At 37.7% G+C, this 20,012-nt stretch overlaps 1 long non-coding RNA gene across 2 annotated transcripts; it reads left to right on the top strand.

Moving 5' to 3' along the window:
• The first annotated feature begins 5,347 nt into the window (after positions 1-5,347).
• Positions 5,348-19,759, top strand: LOC121820350 (uncharacterized). Of its 2 annotated transcripts, none has more exons than XR_006060856.2 (3): positions 5,348-5,606; positions 11,426-11,550; positions 13,008-19,759. It is a non-coding gene; the product is annotated as an uncharacterized LOC121820350 (long non-coding RNA). The 2 variants fall into 2 exon arrangements; XR_006060857.2 differs by lacking the exon at positions 5,348-5,606 and adding an exon at positions 6,205-6,462.
• The last annotated feature ends 253 nt before the right edge of the window (positions 19,760-20,012 follow it).

The raw sequence follows: 20,012 nt of genomic DNA, 5'->3' as shown, positions 1-20,012 counted from the left end.
ACTACTTGGACCAGATACTGACTCAATTTGGAAATAATAGATATAGATGTTCCAAGACAGCATTAGCCTTGTCTATGTGATTCCAAGTTCAGCTGATAAGTTGTGAGGAACTTTCAGAGGGAAGAGTTCTGTGGATGGCAGAACTTCCACAAGTCTCTTGTGATTGTTTAAGGATTTATTGAAGCAATAAAAATAAGTACAACAAGATAATTTAAAATTGGGCAAATCTTCTTTTGTAATTTAGGTAGTGTATTATTAAATTCTCAAAGGTTACAAAAAGGAAAAGATGCCTACAAGGAAACAAAAGAATGCTTTTGTTTTTGAAATCCTGTAAATAATATATTTATGAAAATTAAGTTAGATATAAACAAATTAGTTTTTAAAAATCTTGAAAAGGCTGTGTGAGAATGACAGAAGAAATTAAAACATTAAAGAAGATGGTGAAAAACTCAGAAGAGCAATGGTTTTTAGGAGATTTGGTCGTTGACCATATTTTGCATTAAACTGCTTCTAGGCAAAGGGGCTTTAGATAAAGTAGATTGAAGTAAAAAAGTCTAGATATACTTGATCCAAAAAAAGAGTTGTCATTTCACACCATAACAGATTTTCTGGATCTGTCAGATCTGCTTTAAACTGCAGTCACTAAATGACTAAATTGTGACTGTAGCATGATGAAGTAAAAGCAATGATCCTCTAAGAACACTTATTACCATATTTGGGATGAGCTTCTTGTAAGGTAGTTGTTACTTGGGTCTTTTTAAAAGATCCAAGTTTCTACTGGCATTTATCATTTATGTTCATTAATGGAACATAAATGCTGGAGAAATGAAACATGTGGAGTTTTGCTGAAACCACAGAAACTTCAAATATATTAGTCTAGACAGTCTGAGGGCTTCCCAGGTGGAGCTAGGGGTAAAAGAATCTGCCTGCAGGAGATGCAAGAGATGTGGGTTCATGCCTGGTTGGGAAGATCTCCTGGACTAGGAAATGGCCAAACACTCCAGTATTCTTGCCTAGAAAATTCCATGGATAGAGGAGCCTGGGTACAGTCCATGGGGCTGAATTGAACATGAAAGAGTTGAACATGACTGAGTGACTGAGCACAGGGAGGGTAGACACAGGTGTGAATGAACGACCAGGACAAGCTATGTTCTGGAACTTTACTGCCTGGATGGAAACTTGCTTAGGATTAGCTTAAAAATGATGATAACTGAGCTGTATGTAAATTGAGAATTTCTGCAAAAAAGTCTGAACAGTATATTAGAATATCACCCAAATATATTACATACTAACTTTGATCTTTCCCAAGGCAAGAATTAATGGAGTAAACCCTTCATTGTTTAATGGGACACAACATTACAATGGCATACAGGCATCAGGAAGTTTTAACTGGCTTAGGTGTTTACCCAGAGGAGTTTGTAGGTACACTAGAAAGCCAGCTTTTTGTAGACACATGAATCTGTAATACAGAGAATCCAAACTGTATTTTTAACTACAGTGAATCCAAAGAAGACCTATTGTCCCAGAGATGCCTGGGTTTCTTGTTGGTGCTGACAGCAGGCCAATTGCAAAATAACAGTTGTAGTGTGAGACCTAATATTTAACTTCCTAATTGGAAAAGCCTCCTTGGTATGTCACATATTTGGGAAACATCTAAAGTACGGGATAGAGGAGATTTGCGATCTCAGCTGGTCAGAAATGACTGCTTCAGAAGTACTCTGTCAGAAAGCACAGTGAGTACTGGTAGCCCTCGCTTTGCATGGTGACCCCTGTGCTTTCCAAAATAGTCTCCTTGTTCTATATGGTTTCACTGTGCAAAGGTAGCAAACAGTACTCACATGTATGAGTTTCTATTAACATAATATCAGGCAAAGTGGTAACTACCAGTAGTTACTCCAGGACTTAGTCACAGGTAGGTGACAATATAATTTGTTATTCAAACTGGGATGGGTTTGAAAGTAAAAGTGGGCTCTATTAATTATCACATTGGGACAACAGGCATAATTCAGCACTGTTCCAAGCAAAATATATGGTCACTGTGATCCTAGGTTTCTAACCAGGTGAGACCATGGATGAATGGGAAAGAAGTGGTAGACACCAGTGGTACCAAGAGCTCTGTGCAGACACAAGGCATGGTCTTGAGAGGCTTATGGAGAGTGTTAGCCTATTAAGTTGTTAATTCCTTGACTCATATCATGTTGTGGCTCCAAAGGCAGGTCTTGACTGCTCTGTATTGAATTGGTAGCCCAACACTGCTAGCATTGGCAAGGGTTTCAGGGTTAACAGAGGTCAAGCCTGAGCTTGACTACCTTCCCCAATACTGTAGGATGTGGTATTCAGCAATGACAAGTGGTGAGGCAAAATGGATTTGCCTTTCTAGGTACATGGTACTAATAAACCAGCATATGTGGTATATGAAAACAATCCATAAGTATGCAGAAAATACAATACAAGATGCTGTCATAAAACTTCCTTGACAAATGGTCATCTAGATTCTGCTAGAGCTCTATAGCACATCATCTGTGACAGAAAACAACCTTCATAAGGAGTCAATTTCATTGTTAGACAACTCTAGTTGTTTAGTATTCTTTCTTAGATGATGTTGATCTGAAACTTGTCTTTATATACTTTCTGTCCTTTTCTGTCTTCTGAATTAATAAAGAACACATTTCTTTCATTTCTTGGTACTCTCCCCTTGAACCCTTATTTTACTCCAGGGTGAAAAAAACCCCATTGCTCCCACCATTTTTCATATGATTTGTTCTAGCTACTTAGAAGAAAAGTATATTAGAAATATCTTGAGAAGACACATGAAATTCTCTTGCTTTGTGTCAGAATTAACAGATAAGTCACACTATTTGCTTTCTCTATGATATAGAGCATCAACATCTTGATTCATGAGCTGAACTTATTACTGATGATAAATTTTAGTGCCCTGTTCTGTTAGCTATTATCTTTGCTTTTTCCCATTTATCACTTTTTAATCTACTTTGTGAACAGTCAGATCTGTCACTAGAATTTCAAGAAACTATTAAATAAAACTGTTTTCTAAGAAAATATACTGTCTCCGTTATTGTAGAGTCATTTTGCTTTAAAAAGATTTACAATATTCCTGCACCATCCTCCTGTCCCTAATCCACTGCTGCTTCAGTGTTGTTAAGCTAAGCTTCAGTGGATATATTAATTCTTTTAAATCAGTCATTATTTCCATAGGGGTTTTTTTTTTTTTTTTAAGTACATCCTAAATGTGCAAACTTGGCATATATGTTGCCAAGTTTCCAGCAGGGAAATAAAGCTGCTTAAATCTGGATAACTTTTTTTAAAAAGTGGTGTGTGTAAACCACAAACTTCTCACATGATGAGGAGGAAGCTAATAAGAGCTTAGATTTGCTAGGCAATAGTAGAACTCGTTTATAAAGGGCCTCAAGGGCTAAGACGTATTTTTGTGGATTTTATCTCATGTGGTTTTAAAAAAAACTGAAGGTTTTTAAAGAAAGCAAACTCAGAGTGCCATCTACACTATGAGGATGTTTTCTAGAATCGAGTCTTGATTTTTGAAAGGCAAACTGACGTGACAAAATGAAGGGAGGACTCCCAGTGCAGTGGTCAGAATTGCCCTGGGACGGCTCTCTCCAACATGCGCTAAGGGAGGCCACTGTGCTCTGTGGCTGTCTTTGACATTAGCCATTCTTGGTGATTTCTGCTCTTTATAGTTTATTCTCTTATTCCAGTTCTGAACCAACAAGTTTTCATCAAGCACTGTCTAGGTGTTCACAGCAGGACGCTTAGCTCAGTATTTCAGAAAGAAAAAGAATGTGAAGTCGCTCAGTCGTGTCTGGCCCTTTGCAACCCCATGGACTGTAGCCTACCAGGCTCTTCAGCCCATGGAATTTTCCAGGCAAGAGTACTGGAGTGGGTTGCCATTTTCTTCAGAAGTAGAGTGTAAAAGAACAACTGTTTTTAGATTTAGGTGATTTGAGAGTTGGATGTTAGCTGTGAACTTGAATCAAATCAGGAAAATGTATTATTCCAGAGGCTGGATTTTTTTAGTATTTCTCAAGAAATACTCATCTCATGATATTTCATCATTAAGTCTGGATGTTTCTCCCCAAACATGTGAACTGTAAACCTATCCATTTTAAAATTACTCTGTGTTTTAAGATACACGTATTTAGCTCTAAGACAGTAAAGAACTTGAATTTGCCCCTAGGTCAGCAGTTGGGCTCTAATTGCTGACATTAGGTGAATACCAACCAGCTAAATCACAGTGGCTCCACAATGTTTTAAGGAGCCGTGTCTGCACAGTATACGGCCTCAAGTGCAAAACAGAAGGCTGCTTATACAAACAGTGGTGTGCACGTGCAAATTCCTTTTTGGGTTGAGAGCTGCTTATTTTGTACAGATAATTACCAGGCTGCATTCCCACTAAATATATTCTGCTGCCTTAAATTGGGGGCTTAATTGTGAAAACTGATCCTTTGAAGACATGAAACTCTTTGAAGGTTTCTTTCCTGACTGCAAAATTTTATGGGTTCTGTCTATAAATTGAGTTGTGCAGGATGACTGGGCTGATGAATTCTATAGACTGAGGTCCCGCGGTGTCACATTACCATTTCCTGCCAGAATACCCTCTTTGGCACAAAGATCCACGGGCCGTAGGTTGATGGTGACCTTATTCTCAAGCAAGTCAGGTCTCTGCTACTGGACATTCTCCCCATTTGGACAGTGCCTCATTGTCACCAATTGGAAAACGTGTTTCTATCAGGATAAAACATATGGAGGTGAAGGCACTACTTAACACTGAGTGCTGTGTGCTAAGTCACTTCAGTTGTGACCTGTGACCCCATGGACTGTACCTGCCAGGCTCTTCTGTCCATGGGATTCTCCAGGCAAGAACACTGGAGTGGGTTGCCATGTCCTCCTCCAGGGGATCTTCCCAATCCAGGATCGAACCCACATCCCTTACATCTACCTGTGTTGGCAGGTGGGTTCTTTACCACTAGCACTACTTAACACTAATGAATGATTGTTACATTTCAGCTTTGAGCACTGGGGAAGAAATGGCATTATCAAGTCCAAGGCATATACTTTCTCTGTATATCATTTCTGAGGGAGAAAATGACTGCCAAGATTAATATTAGGTTGCCAGATCTTTCCATGGTCCTGGATTAAAATTTACTTGACATGTAGGTGCCGAGAGCATCAACATAGGTGGGCATACTTTGCAAATTTATCTTTCAGAATCCAGGTTCAGAGATTCACTGGAGATTTTCTATGTGTGTTTTTATTTACTTCCTTCTTTCTCTGTTCTGCTGATTTTGTCCTGCAGAATCAACATGTGATGCTGAAAATGACAGTGCTAACCTGGCTGGGAAAATATTTTAAAAATACCAACAAAAAAAACCCCAGCATGTGACTGTGACCAGCATGCAAGGTAGGCGTGAATACTTGTGGTTTGCACTCTAAATCCAGGCTGTTGCTAGGAGCTATTCTGTAACTTTGCCTCAAACATTTCCACCAAGAGAACCTTCTTCATTGCCACATACCAAGCCATTCAATCTGCTGTGGTTTGGCCTGGAAGCCCACATCTGTGCCATGTTGTGAAGGTAGGTCACACTGTGGTTTTAAAAGACTGCTTTTAATATATTTTGCCTATGAATTGATGCAGCTCTCCTGAAGGGAAATTCAGCATTATCCATTAGAGGACTTAAAAATGTCTACACTTCATGACTCAGCAGTTTAGCTTCCTGGAATTTATCAGAAGAAAAAAAAAACAGTGTATTAAGATTTATGCTATAGTTCTTCAAAGTGTTAGCTATAATTTAAAAATTGAAAAGTACCATGCTACAAAATGAAAGACTGTTCATATAAATTCCACAGAATAATTGTAAATCAACTATATCTTAATAAAAATAAATAAATAAGCAAAAATAAAATATATTTCATAGAGGAGAATGGTATATGGCCATTAAAAACTAGTATGACTTGGAAATGGATATCAGGAGATGTTTATAATTGTTTAAAATGGAAAGAATAGTTTTGGAAAGTATAACCACTTTGAAACTACTTTTTGTAAAAAATAAAGGAGGTAACTATATAATAATGAGCACTGTCAGATTACAAAATGTGTGTGTGTGATGTTATAGGTTATTATCATCATACATTATCATCATTAACTCTAGATGTTTTGTATTTTATTTTTTGCACTCTTTGGTATTTTCAAAAAAACTAATAATCACCATGAAATAATAGTATTCCCAAGTGGCACTAGTGATAAAGAATCCACCTGTCAATGTAGGAGCCACAGAAGATGCAGGATCGATCCCTGGGTCAGGAAGATCCCCTGGAGGAGGGCATAGTAACCTACTCCAGAATTCCTGTCTGGAGAATCCCATGGACAGAGGAGCCTGGTGGGCTAGAGTCCACAGGGTTGCAGAGTCTGATACGATCGAGGTGACTTAGGTAGGCATGAATAGTCTTATAATTAAGTAAACAATAGCTCTTCTATTTTCATGCCCTCATGCAGAATTACCAAGGGCAGCAGTGTTTTATGGAAAAATCTTAGAAACAGACAAGCAATGAGTGGGTCTTCAATTTAAAAAAAAAAAAAAAACCTTTATTACCACCAAAGCTGTCTAGTTAATATGCGCTCATATGCTGTATTCTGCCTTCCTGGGTGCAACAAAAATGGCTACAGTTTCATTCTGAAATCATTGTCCATTCCTTTTCAAACATTCCTGAATGGCAGCACACAATGCCCACCTCTCCTTCCTGCTGCAGAGCTAGAAATAAACAACGTCCTTGTATGTATAACATAGCTAATGCTTCAATCAGTGAAGGGATATCCTTTTATGAAGCTGTTTCTGTCACACTGGAAGTTAAGAAGTATTAAAGAAATATTAAATTAGTTGAAAAGAGACTGCTATGTGTGGAGACTGGTTTGACTTTCAGGTTTCTGGTTTGACCTGGTTATAGGAACAGAGATGGATAAGGGAAAAAATACATTGGAATCTAAACACAGCATGAAAAAATTAGCAATGCCACTTGCCAATAAATGTTGCAGGATTGTAATTGCTGCAGTTTGGACACTGAAACAGTTTAATTGAGAGGGCTTGCCTGTAAAAGTTTTGCAGAAAACCGCAAAGGGAATCTTTGATCATGGCTTCTTGCCAGTTCCATTGGACTGCAGGTATCTTCACACACTACACTCCCAGTGCTAATGGGCTGTGATACCACAGCCCATCACCACAGCAAGGGTCTAGGAATATAGAGATGGATCAGGCACTGCTGTTCACCTGTGGCAGCTCTTGATGTAGAAAGTAAGAAACAAATATTATAATGCAATATAGTTAGCATAATAATCGACATATATACTCCATACTGCCAGCTCAGAATAAGGAATAATTACTCCATGGGCCCTGAAGTTCTGTTTAGGTTTCAAAACCAGGGTGATGCTTGATTTGGATCTTAAAGATTGAGTAGGCATGAAAATTATGAGTTCTTACAAAGTTTGAGTACTACAAATTATGAGTGGTGACATGTGGCAATGTAGTCCCATCATTTAGGGTTTTCTTAGGCCAACACAAAGGTCAAATTTGGTTCAGTCAACTGAACCGCTGGAAAATGTCATTTTGAATTTTACAAATATAGCCCTCGCCCCACATGCCATCTAAGAAATACCAAAAATTTCATAGCTGTGAGAAATGAGGCAAGTCTTTAACATCAAAGACACAAGACCCACACAGGCAGCAGATTCTGATTGCGAAGCATAAACTTCAGAACAAGAACTGATAAATGTTGTAGAAATGAACTTTCAGTAATTTCACCAATTTATCACAAGGCTCAGTTTAGTGTTTCTCAAACTTATTTTCTTCATCACTCCTTTGACAAAAAGCCTCAGACTCTTCCCCTAATTCCTTCTTCTTCTCCTCATAAAATTTCAATTTGTTTGTACACAATTACAGATCATTGTAACATCTGAGATTATTTCACCTTGCAGGAGTCAATTTTGCCCCATTGTGATTCATATTGCTTCCCTTTACTATGTGTGGTTTTAAATGAAGATGTTAGTCTCAAATTTTGTCTCCTAGATTGCTTGTAGCCCAAATTACTTTTTTAAAGATTTTTTTTTTTATATGGACCATTTTTTTAAGTCGGAGAAGGCAATGGCAACCCACTCCAGTACTCTTGCCTGGGAAATCCCATGGACGGAGGAGCCTGGTAGGCTGTTTTGTTTTGGTTCTATGGCTGCAAGGCATGTGGAATCTCAGCTCTCCCACTAAGTATCGAACTAATACCCCACCCCACACTGGAAGACAAAGTCCCAATCACTGGACTACCAGGGAAGTCCTCAAACCAAATTCTTTTAAAAAGGGGTCTGTATTTTGTTTTGTTGTTTACATGCCTCAAGTATATAAATCGAAACTCACATTCTGACTATGATAAAGTCCTTTAATGTGACCCCAAATAGCCATTCAAAGTAAGAAATCTTGTTCAGATTCTTTATGAAACCACTCTCAAGTTCTAAAATGTAGTTCTCTAATGAAGATTGTGACTGCCTCTCATGTCTCAGATTTTCTAGCAATACCTCATTTTTGTTGTCACAAGTATCATGAGTAATAATTTTAAAGAACAGACATAGATCAAAACTCCTTCAAGTGGACAGTCTTCCTTTTTTGGCCATAATTTGCCCTGGCTAACCTCAACTATACAAAATCACAGCATTAGGCAGTCAGAGCAATTTCAAAGAACACACACATACTCACGAACTAAAAAAGAGGCATAATTTTGTTTGGCAAACACAGACTGTGGCCAAAATTGTTCTGTAAAGTATAATGCTTCAAAAAATAGTATACCCACAACTATGCATCATGGGAGCTCTTATGAAAGCAAATAGAGATTGGCTGGGGAGGAGAGCCTCTACAAGAAGATAAAAGGGACGGCTTCCAGGTTTGGCAAAGTTAAAGTGGAAGACATTTGGAAAGGAGATGCATTGAGGACTTCAAGTAAATAGGAGGCTAACCCCTCTTCCCTGGACATATTTAGGATCTGAGGAGCAAAAGGCTTTAGATCCTTTCCCAGGATAACCAGCATGCACATGAGGGGCTCCAACAAAATGCAGATGAAGCTCAAGAACCCCCAAAGATGAATGTCCTGGGGGCTAAAGCAAGCACATCAGCAAAGCGTGGAGGACACTTGACCAAGACGTCCTCAAATTTCACCGTCATAGCTTGACTCACATGCACCAGAATTTTACAGCTGCAGGGCAGAAGATTTTGCCAGTTTTGTACACCAATCACTGAAATGACACATCATTAAAATTATTAATTTAAAAAAAACTATGAATAAAACAATTTAGATGTGTTGCCCATGAGCAACAGGAATTGGGATGAAGGGCTGAGGAGGGGTGGATCTGTCACCTTGTCTGTGAGAGTGTTTACCAGAAAAAAAATCAGGTGGCAATATCCAGAGATGGGGTCCACAAGCAAAATGTGCCTCAGTGCTCTTCCCTCCCCTTGGCTTCCTGTCATCACCAGCTCTCTCTGCCATCCCCACTAGATCTATCCTTCAGCCCTCAGGCACCTGCCCTCTTGACTCCTGGATGAAAGAAAAGTTACCATCTGAGACCCACTGACATGACTGATCTATAAACTTTCCACTGGTCTAGGACTTAAGGTTTGCAAAGTGCTGTCCTAAATGGATGGTGGATGTGCACAAATAAAAGGCTCCATGGGAAAATATTGTTGAGAAACTAGGATGGATACATTTAAACATATGTTGTTGTTTAGTTGCTCAGTTGTGTCTGACTCTTTTGAGACCCATGGACTATAGCCTCCCAGGCTCCTCTGTCCATGGGATTTCCCAGACAGGAATTCCGGAGTGAGTTGCCATTTCCTTCTCCAGGGGATCTTCCTGATCCAGGGATCAAACCTGTATCTCCTGCTTTGGCAGGTGAACTCTTTACTGCTGAGCCACTAGGCAAGCCCTTAAACATCTTTATCAATATGCTAACAAGACCTTGATTCTTCAACAGAAGCACATGGTATAGTTTCCTAACATTGGGAGATAAACTGAGAAATGCTAAAACGCAGCATTGTATTTTACCTTTACACTGACTAATAGAGGCTGTTACTTGTTAATATTAATTTAAAGTTAGGGGTATAAATAACTTTTGGTAAGCAAAAAAACCAACACCAAAACAAACAAAAAACCCAAAACAACAACAAAATACCCTCTGTAGTCACTTGGGCTCTATAAGAATATTCAATTTATTAAGTCTGACAAATTTGAAAAACTTGGCTTTCTTTTAGTTTTTAAATTCAACCTATAGTTCTTGATCATCTCTCCATATATCTATGATTAATACCATGAGAATAAGATAAATTTCACCTGTATCAAAATATCAATAAATTAATTTAATTTGAACATACCAAAATCACCTTAAACCATCAACTATATTTAAAATTTAGTTAAACTCCTCTAAATGTCATTTTTGTTTTTATAAATTTAATCATTTGATTTTCTTAAGTGACTCAACTATATGACAGGGTACACTTATGAGCTTATCTTTCAAAAACTTTCTAAACCCTTACAGCCAATATTTATATAATGCTTACTCTATGCCAGATAATGTTCTAAGTTTTTCATTTATTTAATCCTCAAATCAATCCCATGAGTTAGCTATCCTAATTTGTAATTTTGTCTAATTAAAAACTATTCTAATTTATGTTTTACAGGTTGAGGAAACTGAAGTACTGAAATCTTGAATAACTTGCTGAAAGTCATCCTGATAATAAGTGACAAAGCGCTCATTAGTTTAATATAATAAACTTAACAGTAAAAGAAATCAAATTATTTTAGCCATGCCAATACTCCTGACTAACTTAAATTCTCTAGAAACTTTCACTTAAAAAATGACAAAACTGACATGTCAGATTCTCTCCAACATACAAATACCTTAAACAACAAACATTATCTGGAATTTAAAATCATCTTTTAATACTAAGTTTGATTTTTATTTCTAAGCGTTCATAGAGTTTACAAGACCTAAATGAAGAAGAGATTGCCATCTCAGTCAATTCACAAACTCAGGATCACAATATAGTTACTTCTCAACCAGAAACCAGAATGAGAACATGAGGCCAGGGAGCAAAAAGCTTCCAGATGACCCTCCAAGCATCACAGTGAGAATGTTAGGTCATTTATTTTAGTATTGCCCATGGAGCATTGTGTTCAACTGAAATTGCAACCTACTTCTGAAATTATAACCTACTCTACTGGTGTGTGAATGTGTGTGTGTGTGTGAGAGAGAGAGAGAGAAAGAGAGAGAGAGAGAGAGTCTAAGGAATGCTTGGTTGGATTTACATGCTTTTTTTTTTTTAAACCATCTCATTGATTTCATTGATTTTCATGTGTTTTCTTTCAGTAACAACTCTACAGTCCTCTTCCTCATCAGCAGTTTGCAAATAAGGAAGGTGAAGAGCAGAGAATTAATTGATTTGCCCAGGCTCCAGCAGGGGACAAACAGTAGAGCTGAGATCCTAAGCCCAGGTCTTCTACATCTCCATCCAGTTGTTGCTGTTGTTCAGTTGCTAAGTTGTGTCGAGCGCTAAGTCGACTCTTTGCCACCCCATGGACTGCAGCATAGCAGGCTTCCCCATCCTTCACTGTCTCCCAGAGTTTGCTCAGATTCATGTCCACTGAGTCAGTGATGCTATCTGATCATCTTATCCTCTGCTGCCTTCTTCTCCTTTTGCCTTCAATATTTCCCAGAATCAGGATTTCAATCCAGAAACGTGCTCAGAATTGGTTCATAGGCCACCTGTTGTGCTGTTCAGGCTGAACTTGGAACCTGCTGTGCAATAGTTCGGTACCTCATGTTGAAATTATATTCCCCAACTTCTTTCTTCTGGCTGTGCCTTTGAAAATATTCACAGTTACTATTAGGGCATTCATTATTTCATCAGCCAGTCACAATATTTACTGGGCTGCTGTCAAACACTGGGCACTGCTTTTGGCACTTACAATGTTGTGAGACCGAAGTATTAATTTATATGGAGAGAAGGGTTAGGCTGTTTTTATTTTTTAATATACATTTATTTATTTTAATTGGAGGTTAATTACTTTACAATATTGTATTGGTTTTGCCATACAACAACATGTATCCGCCACAGGTATACACGTGTTCCCCATCCTGAACCCCCCTCCCTAGGCTGTTTTTAAGCAGAGCCATCACTACTGTACTTGACAGGGTTTCCACCAACCCCCCAACCCCCCAGAGTAACAGGAATCCTACTTAAATTGAGAACAAATGGACTTATCTGTATAACTGAAAACTCTATGAGTAGGAAGCCAAACATTCATGCATGTCTGGATCAGAAGCCTAAAGGATGTTATAAAGTCTACCTCCCTTGCTCTTAAATCTGTTTCTACACATTCTCTGTCTCCATGTCTTAATTTGCCACATTTTGAGTTCTGGCCTGATTTTTTTCCTGCTGCTGACTTCTTCTCCTTAGCAAGTGAAAGTAACTGCAGATCTCATGTGCCTTTCCCTTTCATCTTGTGATTTTAAAAGATGCAAGAGCATCTCTTCTAAATGTTCTTGGAGAAGAAATCTTGGAAAGAACGTTAGTTGACCCATCTCTTTGAGCCATGTGCCCAGTACTGAATGAATCATGGTAACCAGGGGTTTGGAGAGTCCTGGGCCACACGCCCTGGAGTAGAACCACGCCTGCCTAAGCCGCTTGGAATGGTAAAGGCAGGGTGATGGGCAGGCAAGCCTCTCGGACCACATGTGTATTCTGATGTCTCTGTCTCCCTCCATCCCTCTCTTCTTTCCTTCCCTTAATAGTCATTGTTATCTATCATAATAATATAATTATAATACTGTTATCTATTAATATATATTATACTATATATAAACTATATTTAATATATAATTAAGACTAAGCTTCAGAAAAAGGAATATGACAAGACTGTATATTGTTACCCTGTTTTTTAACTTATAGGCAGAGCACACTATGAAAAATACCAGGCTAGATGAATTACAAGCTGGAATCAAGATTGCTGGGAGAAATATCAACAACCTCAGATATGCAGATGATACCACTCTAGTAGAAGAAAGTGAAGATAAACTAAAGAGCCTCTTGATTAGGGTAAAAGAGGAAAATGAAAAAGCCAGCTTAAAACTCAATATATTAAAAAGTAAGATCATGGCATCCAGCCCCAACACTTCATGGTAAATAGAAGGGGAAAAAGTGGAAGCAGTGACAGATTTCTTCTTGGGCTCTAAAATCACTGTGGGTGGTGTCTGCAGCCTTGTTATTAGAAGATGGTTGCTTCTTGGAAGGAAAGCTATGACAAATCTAGACAGTGTATTAAAAAGAAAGACATCACTTTGCCGACAAAGGTCCATATAGTCAAAGCTATGGTCTTTCTAGTAATCATGTACGGATGTGAGAGTTGGATGATAAAGAAGACAGAGCACCGAATAATTGATGCTTTTGAACTGTGGTGTTAAAGAAGACTCTTAGGAGTCCCTTGGACAGCAAGGAGATCAAACCAGTTCATCCTAAAGGAAAGAAACCCTGAATACTTATTGGACGGACTGATGCTGAAGCTGAAGCTCCAACACTTTGGCCACCTGATGCGAAGAGCTGACTCACTGGAAAAGACTCTGATGCTGAGAAAGACTGAGGGCAGAAGGAGAAGAGGGTGACAGAGGATGAGATGGTTGGATGGCATCACCAATTCAATGGACATGAACTTGGGCAAACTCCAAGAGATGGTGAGGGACAGGGAAGCCGGGCATGCTGCACTCCATGGGGTCGCAAAGAGTTGTACACGACTTGGTGACTGAACAACAACAAAAGCTTCAGAGATGCAAAGTTATATATATTTCTTCCTGACTCTATTTGCATTAAGTAGCATATTACTATTATATATTACATAATATATTACTATTATAATCATAGTTATAATAGATATCATTAATATATTACATATAATAATACATAACTATATTATATAAAATAATTATATGTATATATGTTATGTCTAAATATAACATATTTGTATTGTATTATATTACAAGGGAATGGGGGAAAAGGAAATGGCAGCCCACTCCAGTACTCTTGCCTGGAGAATCCCAGGGACAGGGGAGCCTGGCGGGCTGCCATCTATGGGGTCGCGCAGAGTCGGACACAACTGAAGTGACTTAGCAGAGGCAGCAGCACAAGGGAAGGGAGTCTGTAAAGACTCTGAGGTGGGCAGGACCGTGGTGATTTAGATCATGTAAGAGGCTAGTCTGACTGTTGCTCTGAGCATGGAAGCGTGGAGACAAGAGCATGAGCTGGGGGTTGGCAGGAGGACATCAGGGGCCAGATCACGCAGGATCTTGAGAAGTCAGGACGAGCCTCTGTGGCTTTATAGAGACAGTGCCCTACTAGTATTGAGGTTGTGTAATCTAATGGAATGATATTAATGGCAGGAATTTCTGGCCATTAGAAATGTGGAATGGGAAGACAACAAGATGTCAGGTTATTTAAGGGCCCCTGGGTCTTCAGCGTTTCACAAATCACTCTATGTAGCTGGCATCTGGCAGGGAAGCAGTTATTGCTTAGGCAGGGGTTCTGCCCTCAGTCTTTCTCAGCCTAGAGCACATTCAGTTCAGTTTGCAAGGATGTGTGACTCGGGTTGGTATATTTTAATCTTCTGAAGCAAAGTGTGCACTGCTTTTCAATTTTGAAAAAACTGAAAATGCCCTGAACTATCTTTATTGCACCTCTTGTCTTCTATCCCCTGCCAAGATCACATCTGTTCATCCTTGGATATAAGCTCAACCATCGCTTCTTTTGAAAGCCTTCCCTGATATTTTGTCTGGATCAAGATCCATCTGCCACATACTCTTTACCATAGTTCTATTGCAGAACAGAGTTACTAAACACGTACTTGTGTAATGCTAGATGAGGTTATAAGAATAACTCATCACACGAGCTTGGAAATTTTATGCGTGCAATGACTATATCCCCCAGTGCTGAGCACACAGTAGGTGATCAATAACTATCTGTTAATAAGTGAATAATCTTTTCATTTAAATCTGGTGACATTCTATGATTGTGGTTGGTCTGCAGTTGAAGACTTGCTCAAAATGGGCTCTCAACGGTATTTGCTGAAAGACATTAAATAAAGAAAAATAAATCAAGGCTGTTTTTAGAATGCCTGAACCATGTAACTTTTAACATATAATTTGATTAAGAGATCAAAAGCACAGAAGAAAGATCCGAGTCATCTCCTTTTGAATTCCGCTCTTTGTAGAGTCACACATTCATGACCTTTGTTCCTGTCTCTGAATCTCTCTGTCAGAAAAATGCCTGCTGCTGCAAGCCTGAAGGGGGATGAGACATGGGAAGAAGGGACAGAACCTCTGGGCCAAGTAATAACCTCCTCTCTTCTGGCAAATACCGTAATATGCTATGGCTCAGCTCTTGTCTGGAAAAATCTTCTTAGACGTTTTTATTTACTAACTGTTCAATGTTTAAACGATTCTTAATGGAAGAGAATTGAGCACACACACACACGCACACACACATCACATACATTTCCCATTTGCTAAAGATGTCTCTCATGTTTAGCTCCTGTGACTAACCATAATTTTCACAATTTTACATTATCCTTTAACTTTCAGTTTCCTCTTCAATAAACAGGCCCAGACCTCCAGCAGTAGCTGGCTAGGACTGCACTGTGGCTACTAGGAGATGAGATTTCAGTGATGCTAAAATATTCATGGCATTTGGACTCATAATGGTTATACTATTCTAGAAGGGGAATCTTGAAGATGAGTTGACATAGCTCCATCAGCAAACATCCCACCGGATGTTTTCTTAAGCATTCTGAACAAAGTTCAACTGCCCTTTGAGAAAGAAAGCACATTTCTTTCTCATTTATAATTTTTGGAAAGATACCAACCCCCAAATTCTGAGAGTTCATTAGAGGAAAAACTGCCCAAATATAACAATACTTTGTTTGTCCTTTAATCCATAGAACCACATAGTTATTTTTTAAGTATCTCGGCAATTAATTACTACAATTTCTTGAGGAAGGCAGGAAATACTAGCCACATTTTATAGCTATTATAACAGAAACAGGAAGGATTTACTCTTCTGAGATTAACAGCCTTCCTGGAAGAAGGTTAGCTTCTTGGAGAATGTGTTAATAATTTAAGATCATGGTTAATTTTAGCCCTGTACAAGAACAGCAGAATTCAAACTGACCAAGATAGACTCTTATGTTTGCAAATACAGGTTGTCTTGAGAGGTTTGCTTAAAAAGATGAAGGACCTAGTGATTAAGAAAACTTGGAATAGTTACGTGGAAAATATTTATACTTCACTGAATTACACTTACACATTTATCTTACTTTTCTTTAGGCCACTGTAGCTTATAGTGCACAGCTTATTTGCACAGCTTATAGTGCAAATCCTAAACAAAGTAATAGTTTTCAAAGATAGCCCCTTTCTAGCAGTATCAGTGAAACCTGAGTAGTCTAAAATATTTTTTTCCAGTTTAAGCAATGTTTGCTTTTTCCCATGTATACAGGAGTAGCTAAGGGATTCATCTTTTTCAATTTGGTGGTAATCATCCTTGGTTCTAAATGTTCAGCGATTAGATTCCCTCCCGGCATTTCCAATCTCTGGCAACCACTGATGTTTTCTCCATCTCCCTAGTTTTGCCTTTCCCAGAACGTCATGTATTTGGTATCATAAAATATGGAGGCTTTTCAGATTGACTTCTTTCACTTAGTAATATGGGTTTAAGGTTCTTCCATGTCTTTTCATGGCTTGATAATTCATTTCTTTTTAATGCTGAACAATTTTCTATTTTCAGGATATACCATAGTTTATCCATTTACCTCCTAAAGGACATAAACATCTGTGTGTGGGCTTAGTGTATGGGTGGTGAGGTGGGGCAGGGAGGGGCAATTTTGTGTGTACATAAGCTTTCAACTCCTTTGTAGTTAATACCAAGGACAGTGATTACTGGATCACATAAGTATTTGTTTAGTTTTGTAAAGAAACTGTCAAACTCTCTTCCAATGTGGATACACCATTTTGCATTCCCATCAGCAATGGATAAGAACTCCTGTCACTCCATATCCTTGCTAGCAATTGGTGTTGTCAGTGTTCTGGATTTTGGTCATTCTGCTGCTAAGTCACGTCAGTCGTGTCCGACTCTGTGCGACCCCACAGATGCCAGCCCAGCAGGCTCCTCCGTCCCTGGGGTTCTCCAGGCAAGAACACTGGAGTGGGTTGCCATTTCCTTCTCCAATGCAAGAAAGTGAAAAGTGAAAGTCAAGTCACTCAGTCGTGTCCGACTCTACGCGACCCCATAGACTGCAGCCTACCAGGCTCCTCCGTCCATGGGATTTTCCAAGCAAGAGTACTGCAGTGGGTCGCCAGTGTCTTCTCCTTGGTCATTCGAATAGGTGTTAATTTATATTTATGATTAATTCTCATTGATGTGAGGTTTATTGTTTTGCCCTTGTCTATGTAATGTTTTCTTGTTGGATTGCCACTTTAAAAATTGTTTCATCTCTTGATAAGGTTTTTGGGTAGTCAATAGTCATGTTTAATAATCTGATGGTTCTCTTGTGAACATTCATGTTCTGTGCAATTCTCTGTACATAAGTACAAGTGTCTCTCTAGGGTATATGTGGTAGGAGTGAAATAGCTATTGCAGAGTTAGTTCAATATTACTAGGTGAGGCTCAGTTGTCTTCCAAAGCTGATCCAATATACATGCACCTATAATGAATGAGAATTCCTTTTGGTGTATAGTCTTACCAACCCATAGTCTGACATTTATCATTTTTGTGAGTTAGTTTAATGTTATATCATTATTAGCAAAGTTGAGTATTTTTCACGTTTTTATTGGTCATTTATGTTTCCAGTGAAATGTCTCTTCATGGCCTTGCTTTTGTCTTTTTCTTATAAACTTGAAGAAGTAGTTTACAATTTACATGCTTTGAGTTTTACTTAAGAAATTCTTCCCAACTGTAGACTCATAAAATTTCCCCTATATATTATTCTAAAAGTTTTGTCTTTGACATTTAAGTCCTGAATCCACTTGGAATTGTTTTCATGTATATTTTGAGGTAGAGATCCATTTCCCTTTCTCCCCGCATGGATATTTTGTTTTCAGTACCATTACTGAGTGGGAGTCTTTTCTTTCCCCATTTGTGTGCAATACACCTCTGCTCTGCTTCTATTTCCGTGAATTTGTGTTATTCCCAAGCCCTGTATTTGATTTCATTAGAAAATTTTTCCTTGAGCAAAGAGCTTTTGCTATCACAGCCTTATTTAATATAACTCGAAATTTTTATATCTAGTAAGTCATTTTCCTCTAGCTAACTCTTCAGGAATGGTTTAGCTCTTCTTGGTCCTTTACCTTTCATATAAATTAAACATTTATCAAAAAAATCCTATTGACTTTTTAAATTTGGTCTTATATTAACTTATAGATTAACTCAAATAGAATTGAAATCAATGTCTTTAAGCTCATATTCTATGATCATGCTATATCTTTCCATTATATAGACCTTCCTTGAAATATTATAACAGTTTGATAAATTTCTCCAAATATAGTCTTGTACATAGTTTACTAGCTTTATTCTCAGGTGCTTTATATGTTCAGCTGCTATTAGAAATTATGTTTTTAAATTTCTTGCCTAACATTTTCTTTCTAATATATAGAAACACAATGGACTCATGTGTGTATCAATCATATATCAACCTTGTTAAAATCTCCAGTGAATTCTAATAATAGTTTGTCCACTTATAATTTTGGGTTTTTTTTTTTGTATAATCACAGAACCTATAAAAATAATATTTATTCCTTTTTGAAATTATACATTTGCTTTTTATATTTTTGTGTAGTCCAAGAGATCGTCTCTCTCTGTCAATATAAAGACATGCTTTTGAGGTTTGTTTGGTAGTAATGTGAACCAAAATATTAAGATTATGAAATGGTGCTCGGGAAAAAATTTTAAACTACTGAAAAAAATATTGTGCTGTTGTAGGACTCCTCAGGTTCTACTTATTATTTATGACAATTTGGTACTTTTAAGATTTAGGAATTTATTTCAGATAAATTTTCAATATTTTTACTCAAAGTTGTTTGTAATTTTATCTTTTATGTCTTTGTGTTATCTTCAATCATAATACCTTTATTACCATGAAGTAATAAGCAGTTTTGAGTATTTAAAAGTATACAGTAACATTATTTAACAAATACATACAGATTTTTTAAAGTTTTTTTTTCTTGTTTTTAATTTCTAAAACTGGATAAATAAATGTCTGAATATAAAGATGTTTGAAACTTTTTGAGATGCTATATAGGCTTATGTATGATGAATTTTTATATATATGTGTGTGGGGGGTGTATATATACATATATACATGCACATACTTCATTGTGGCAAAGAATGTATATTTGCAGTGATGGGGTATAATGTTCTATATATGTCCATAAGATCATCTTGTTAATTGTGTTATTTGTATAAAGTGTTAGTCACACAGTTGTGTCCAACTCTTTGTGACCCCATGGACTGTAGCCCACCAGGCTCCTCTGTCCATGGGATTCTCCAGCAAGAATATGGGAGTGGGTTGCCATTCCCTTCTCCAGGGGTTATTTGTATAGTCTTATTGATATTGATTATCTGTTGTATATCAATATTTAGAGAAGCATTAAAATGTTCAATATTCACAGTTGATTTGTCAATTTCTTATGTAGATATAACAATATTTTCTCTTTATATTTTGAAAGTCATCATAAATCCATTAAAGTTTAAAATCACTATATAATCCTTAGGAATTAAAGATTTGTAATTATGTGATGACCCTCTTTATCACTAACATTGCTTTTTGCTCTAAAATACATTTTCTGATTATTTTGTTGTTATTCAGTCACTAAGTCATGTCCAACTCTGCTACCCCATTAACTGCAGCATGTCAGGCTC

Source organism: Ovis aries, chromosome 9 (genome assembly GCF_016772045.2).
Source record: "Ovis aries strain OAR_USU_Benz2616 breed Rambouillet chromosome 9, ARS-UI_Ramb_v3.0, whole genome shotgun sequence".
Taxonomy (NCBI): Eukaryota; Metazoa; Chordata; class Mammalia; order Artiodactyla; family Bovidae; genus Ovis; species Ovis aries.
The sequence above is the reverse complement of the archived record's forward strand: the minus strand, read 5'-3'. Positions and strand labels throughout refer to the sequence as shown.